Here is a 6,637-nt window from a genome sequence, read left to right as displayed (position 1 = left end):
GGAGGTTTAGGCTGGACATTAGGAAAAGCTTCCTGGCTGTCAGCCGACGGTCAGGGCAGTGTGTGTGTGTATGTTTCCGAGAAAAGGTTTAACGTCCGTGCCTTTACTGCTAGGACCGGGGTCCCATCGCAGAGGGTGGCCAGCAGGCCAACAGACGCCCCGTTATATAGGAAGAGCTTATTACATCTTAGATTTCAGCTGCTAGAATTTCATAATTCCTTCGCAGCGGGCAGCCTTGAGGAAAGACTGAAAGATGCCCCAGTGGGTCCTGTCACCTGGGAGTGACACAGATCCAAACGCCCAAGCTCTTCCTATAACTGTCCCTTTAGACCGGCTGAAGTTCTTTTAAATTGTGCTTGGTTCTGTTACAGCAACTGAAGGAGGCAGGTTAAAGCTTAAACAGTTACAGGTTTATTGAGGAAGCTTATAAATCATATGGTTGCAATGGCTATTGTTCTATTTCTTAACTATTAGCAAAATATAGGTCTTAAAAATGGTTACAAAGAAGATAAAGATAGAAAAATAGAAATACAAAGAAGATAAAGATAGAAAAATAGAAATAATGGTACCAAGTAACAGCTTACTCTTTCTATGTGTACACTTAAGACAGAGGACCACATCCAGGTACCATTTTTACCCCCTTCTGTGCCTCTCGACTCCAGCATGTCAGGCCAGGGCCGGTCCCTCAATTCCTAGGAAAGACGAAAATACGAGGTGGGCGTCCCCATAGAACCTCGGGAGGTCAAACACCTAACCCGACCAGCAGGTAGAGGGTAGAATGACACTCAAAGTGAGTGTGTGCTGGGCCCATCTTTTATAATCATGGGGTCACGTATTTCTCTTTCTTATCTTAATTGCCAATTGATGCTGGTCTGTCTGCTGTGAGACCAGTTCTTACAAGGGAGTTGTGAACTTAATTTACACTTGTAAGAGAGATTTGAGGTGATTAAATTTTGAAGTACAGGACATTGTTTTCTCAGTGGGAAATTCCTCTTCCTGGGACTGTGTGTGTTCGAATCAACATAGATGCCAGCCGCAGCCTCGAGGCCAGCTTATTGACTTAGCTGCTTCTCTATCCACATATCTGTGTTTCAGCTTCTCAGGATCAGATGAGCCAGCATAGACTATGCTGATATTATTGCTCCTTCTCTGCCCTGTGCTTCAGAGAGGCAAATAAGATGGATAATATGGAGGCAGGCTGTCTGGCCACATTCCACCCCCTGATACGACACACCACATCCCAGGAATGCAAGATGGTGGCTTGCCAGTGCCTCTTGCCCACCTTGGAGGAATTTAAAAGTACCCAATGGCCTGATTAGAGGGTTTAGGATCTAGGAATTGACTAGGGACCTTTCCTGGTTATGTGTATTGAATGTGCACACAAGAGATAGCTACATTAACTAGGTATTGCACAATACATAGGGTTATGCAGAAAAGGAGTACAACAATCAAAACAATTAAAACAGTGATCATAATAGAGTGTAGGAAAGGAGTTAAGGAAAGTTTTAGCTGTTGGGCTAACCAATTTAGCCATGAGTTATTTACATTCTTAGTTACAGCATGTCTTATCCCATACCGTTCGTTGCCACTTCCCTTGCCTCCCCCCAAAGTTATTTTGAGGACTGCGGTAGTCGCTGTCATTGAACCATACCAGTCCCCATAGAAGATGTCACTCTTGTTTCACCAGTCATTTGGGCTGAGAGGGACAAACTCGATTCCCAGTCCAGTGGAGGAGTCAAGTAAGGTGTTCTGGTACAGCAGTAGCAGTTGGGATGAGGAAGAAGACCATGGCGAATTGGAGTGCCATGTCTCATTTCAATAGTCTGTAACTAACAACAGTGGTTGCAAGCGCTACAACAGCAAGCGGTGTATATATATATATATATATACACAAAAGTTCATGGTGGTTTCCCGGATCCACACCAGCATTGGGAGGGATCCATCCCACTGGAGCGCTGTTCAGGGATATTGCCTCAGTTTCCTGTGATAAAACATAAGGTTTGCCGGTCTTGGATACAATCCAAGCCTCAGTAATGGTTATTGGTGTTCCAGACTCCTTTTCCCTTGTAGGAGTGCAGTGAATGGATTTGTGTTCCCAAACTGGGGTGTTGGGACAGGGCTATTAAGTGGTTTAGTCCCATGACTGTAAACAACCCTGTTGCCACTGGGGTTGAGTAAGTAAAACCAATTCCTGAAACAATTTCTACTCCAGTTAAAACATACTTCCACCCTTGCTTACTGGTGGGTAGTGTACCAATATAATCTACTTGCCAGGTTGCCCATAGTGCTTTTCCATCTCTTAGTTTGGCAAACCATTGTCCTTCTGTTATATGTTTCCTGAGTTTAGCACATAGGGTGCAAGCTTGTACCAGATCTCTGGCTTGTTTGTGGGTGATAGGCCACCCCCTGGCATGTGCCTGCCGCACCAGCTCATCGCTTTCTGTGTATCCCAAGGTTTCATGTAGCCAAATGTACAGGCATTCCCAATCCACCTGGGCAACAAAAATTTGTACTGCTGCATCTGCTAGGTTATTTAACTGTGCAGCTAGAGTATTATTCTTTTGGACACATGACTTATGCTTAAGGCATGTGGGGTTGCATGCTGGTATATCCATTTCCAATATTCCAATTTCCAAACAGGCTTTCCTATTTCCCAGTTATTATTCTTCCAATTAGTTATCCACTGGGTGGCTCCAGCCCATACAGCGTAGGAGTTAGTGTAGATGGTACTGGCCCCTGCCTCACAAGCTAATTGATTGCTGCCAGCTCTGCAAACTGAGCTGTTCCTTCTATGTTTGTGGTCAGGGGTGCAGTGGATATGTCTGCTGAGACAGCAACAGCCTTCCCTGTCCACTTTCCTTTGAAATAGCCAGGCAGCCTGTATTCACATATAATGTTGAATTTAAAAGCAAGCCAAAAGTGTTATCAACTCAGCCTTGAAAAAGACAGTTAAGTTTCAAAGCTTGAATTTCTAAACTAATAATTTGGTTTCTAGAAAGTTAAATGTCCTTAAGAGTTGAATGCCCAACAGAAGCACTAACCAATTTGTGCCTTGTCTGTTTGCAATTTTAAGCAAGAGGACATTATCCAAAACAAAATAAATTAGTTTATTTTGAAATCCACAAAATAGAGTTACAATATAGAGCTCATTCTTTATGCAGTTAACCAATTAAGTTTCAGTAGAATCCCTAATTTTCCTTTGCAGATTTAAAAAAAAGTGTTCATAGACAAAATGTTTACATTTGATTGTTTCTTTGCATAGATCGTTTGCACAGTGCTTAAGGAAGAGGCTGCAAAGAAACAAGGTGTCATTTTTAAAACAAGATTTCCCTTCACATATTACAACCATCACTTAATTCCTTCCACACTCCCATGGAGTCCACCTTTTATCTTCACATTCCCTCAAGTCACTTGCTTTGTCCTTTCAAAGAAAATGTTTCTCATTCCTAGTAACTTTCCAATGTCTGCTCTACTTTCCTTATTCCTGCTAAATGACTTTTCCCAATGAGACAGGTTTGTCTACTATTAATTTGGTAAGGAGGGTGAGCTTGTTCACTAAGCCTCATACCTCCTGGTCCTTTTCTTAAACATATTCCTGAGGGAAGAAAAAAAAATAAATCTGAGAGTTTCTTTAACTCTCAGCACCCATCCTTAAGGGAATCTAGCTCATCTGGGTACTGAGGGACATGCATTTCTACCTCTCTATGTCTGCAGCAGAGGTATCAGCCAATTTTGAAGAACACCTCTTTACAGGTTTTCCATAGAAGTTAAGCTGCAGCTGTTTCCCTCTCCTTTGAAGTTGAGGGTTTACATATACACAAGTAAGTTAGTCAATTTGTCTTGTAGGTCTGAAATTGTATGGACAGCAATTAACACTTGATCAGACCAAGGGCTATGCCCCAACCTTTGCAAGATTGTGTTCAAAAGGGGTAACATCTTTTACAACTGCCAATTGTCTCAGTCTTCTCTCTGCCTTCTTAAAAGACTGCTTATATTTAAACTTTTCCTAGTATACCCAACCTCCTATTGGGACTAAATTAGCAATACCAATACCTCCTTTTTCTTTCTGGAGGGCTACAATTTGAACTTTCTGGTCTCAGGTAGTTTGCTAATCAAACTTAGCTATTACCTGCAAAGCTTCTTTGTGCTGCCAGCTAGGGCATTTGCACCACAAAGGAAAATCACAACCTGGTGTGGCTCCTGGAGCTTTCACAGCATTTTAGTCTGTTTGCAGTTTTTACTCATTCTATAGTTTACAGGAAAATGTGCAATCTTTGTCTACAACACTACTTAGCCACATTAAACTTTGCATATAGTGTAACTCTTTCTTTATGCTTACAGTTTTCCTGTACCTTCATTAAACAACTTGGACTAAAATGGTCTTACCAAACCAATTTACCAAACCAATCTGTTTTAAACCTACAAACAAACAAGATTACTGGACCTTGAAAACTTCATATTATTTACACACTATATATATATCTACACACAGATACACATACATTCTCTCTGAACCTTTCTTACACTATTTCTACATAGCTGTACAACAATTACATTCCCTTTTATTCAATGGGGTAGTTCAGTTCCAATAGAACCCCCTCCTTTTAGAGTTCTTTTAGCAGTCTCTCTAATCAAATGTACAGATTTGAATCAAATTTGCCTGGATTATTTACAGACATTCCTTTGGAAAAAGGGCCCATTTTTCCTTCAGAATGACTGTAAAGAAACCACAGTTTTCTATCTACACCATTTTAGCATTTGCACAACTGCATTTGCTCTCCATTCTCTGCAGAGTTTAAATTCTCTGTGTTTCTTCTTTCCTTAAAACACTTTCTTATCTCTGAAATAAAACTGGCTTTGTTTCAGATATTACTCTTGTAAGTATGTTTTAAGGGTTTAGATTCCCAGTACTTACTGCCTTTTTCTCAGTTCTACCACAAGGCTTTCAATCTTATCTGTTACCTGCCTGCTTGTCTGGGCCTGATCCTGTTTTCCTTTCTGCCTGCTTGTCTGGGCCTGATCCTGTTTTCCTTGCTAAATGGAAAGTGGCTCCTTTCCACAGACTCAGGCTTTGTCCCATTCTTTAGCTTGCAGGCAGTTCTATACTTACAGAACTGCACCCACAAATCCTCAGGATTTCCCCAATCCTTTCCTAACATTTCTCTATCCAATTTTGGGTTGCCCCAACCTTCCTGGGCAAACCCTTTCCCTATACCACTAAAATCCATGTCTATCATGACAGGCTTCATGTTGCTGTATGTGAACCAGTAGCACAATCCTGCCGACTACGCCAATTCTGTCAGCCGACGGTCAGGGCAGTGTGTGTGTGTATGTTTCCGAGAAAAGGTTTAACGTCCGTGCCTTTACTGCTAGGACCGGGGTCCCATCGCAGAGGGTGGCCAGCAGGCCAACAGACGCCCCGTTATATAGGAAGAGCTTATTACATCTTAGATTTCAGCTGCTAGAATTTCATAATTCCTTCGCAGCGGGCAGCCTTGAGGAAAGACTGAAAGATGCCCCAGTGGGTCCTGTCACCTGGGAGTGACACAGATCCAAACGCCCAAGCTCTTCCTATAACTGTCCCTTTAGACCGGCTGAAGTTCTTTTAAATTGTGCTTGGTTCTGTTACAGCAACTGAAGGAGGCAGGTTAAAGCTTAAACAGTTACAGGTTTATTGAGGAAGCTTATAAATCATATGGTTGCAATGGCTATTGTTCTATTTCTTAACTATTAGCAAAATATAGGTCTTAAAAATGGTTACAAAGAAGATAAAGATAGAAAAATAGAAATACAAAGAAGATAAAGATAGAAAAATAGAAATAATGGTACCAAGTAACAGCTTACTCTTTCTATGTGTACACTTAAGACAGAGGACCACATCCAGGTACCATTTTTACCCCCTTCTGTGCCTCTCGACTCCAGCATGTCAGGCCAGGGCCGGTCCCTCAATTCCTAGGAAAGACGAAAATACGAGGTGGGCGTCCCCATAGAACCTCGGGAGGTCAAACACCTAACCCGACCAGCAGGTAGAGGGTAGAATGACACTCAAAGTGAGTGTGTGCTGGGCCCATCTTTTATAATCATGGGGTCACGTATTTCTCTTTCTTATCTTAATTGCCAATTGATGCTGGTCTGTCTGCTGTGAGACCAGTTCTTACAAGGGAGTTGTGAACTTAATTTACACTTGTAAGAGAGATTTGAGGTGATTAAATTTTGAAGTACAGGACATTGTTTTCTCAGTGGGAAATTCCTCTTCCTGGGACTGTGTGTGTTCGAATCAACATAGATGCCAGCCGCAGCCTCGAGGCCAGCTTATTGACTTAGCTGCTTCTCTATCCACATATCTGTGTTTCAGCTTCTCAGGATCAGATGAGCCAGCATAGACTATGCTGATATTATTGCTCCTTCTCTGCCCTGTGCTTCAGAGAGGCAAATAAGATGGATAATATGGAGGCAGGCTGTCTGGCCACACTGGCACTGTGGTGAAACACTGGAATAAATTGCTTAGAGAAATTGTGGAATCTCCATCACTGGAGATATTTAAGAGCATGTTAGGCAGACATCTATCAGGAACGATGTAGATTGTGCTTGGTCCTGCCATGAGGGTAGGGGACTGGAGTCAGTGAACTCTCAAGGT

At 42.1% G+C, this 6,637-nt stretch overlaps 1 long non-coding RNA gene across 1 annotated transcript; it reads right to left on the bottom strand.

The window, feature by feature from the left end:
* Window positions 1–4,086: 4,086 nt before the first annotated feature.
* On the bottom strand, window positions 4,087–5,786 carry LOC142826456 (uncharacterized). Its single transcript, XR_016350178.1, has 2 exons — window positions 4,516–5,786; window positions 4,087–4,323 (listed from the first exon to the last, which is right to left on the bottom strand). It is a non-coding gene; the product is annotated as an uncharacterized LOC142826456 (long non-coding RNA).
* Between the last annotated feature and the right edge of the window lie 851 nt (window positions 5,787–6,637).

The sequence above is a fragment of the Pelodiscus sinensis genome, chromosome 1 (genome assembly GCF_052426305.1).
Source record: "Pelodiscus sinensis isolate ZL-2025 chromosome 1, ASM5242630v1, whole genome shotgun sequence".
NCBI lineage: Eukaryota > Metazoa > Chordata > Testudines > Trionychidae > Pelodiscus > Pelodiscus sinensis.
Note: the sequence above shows the minus strand (reverse complement) of the source record. Positions and strands in the feature narration are given on the sequence as shown.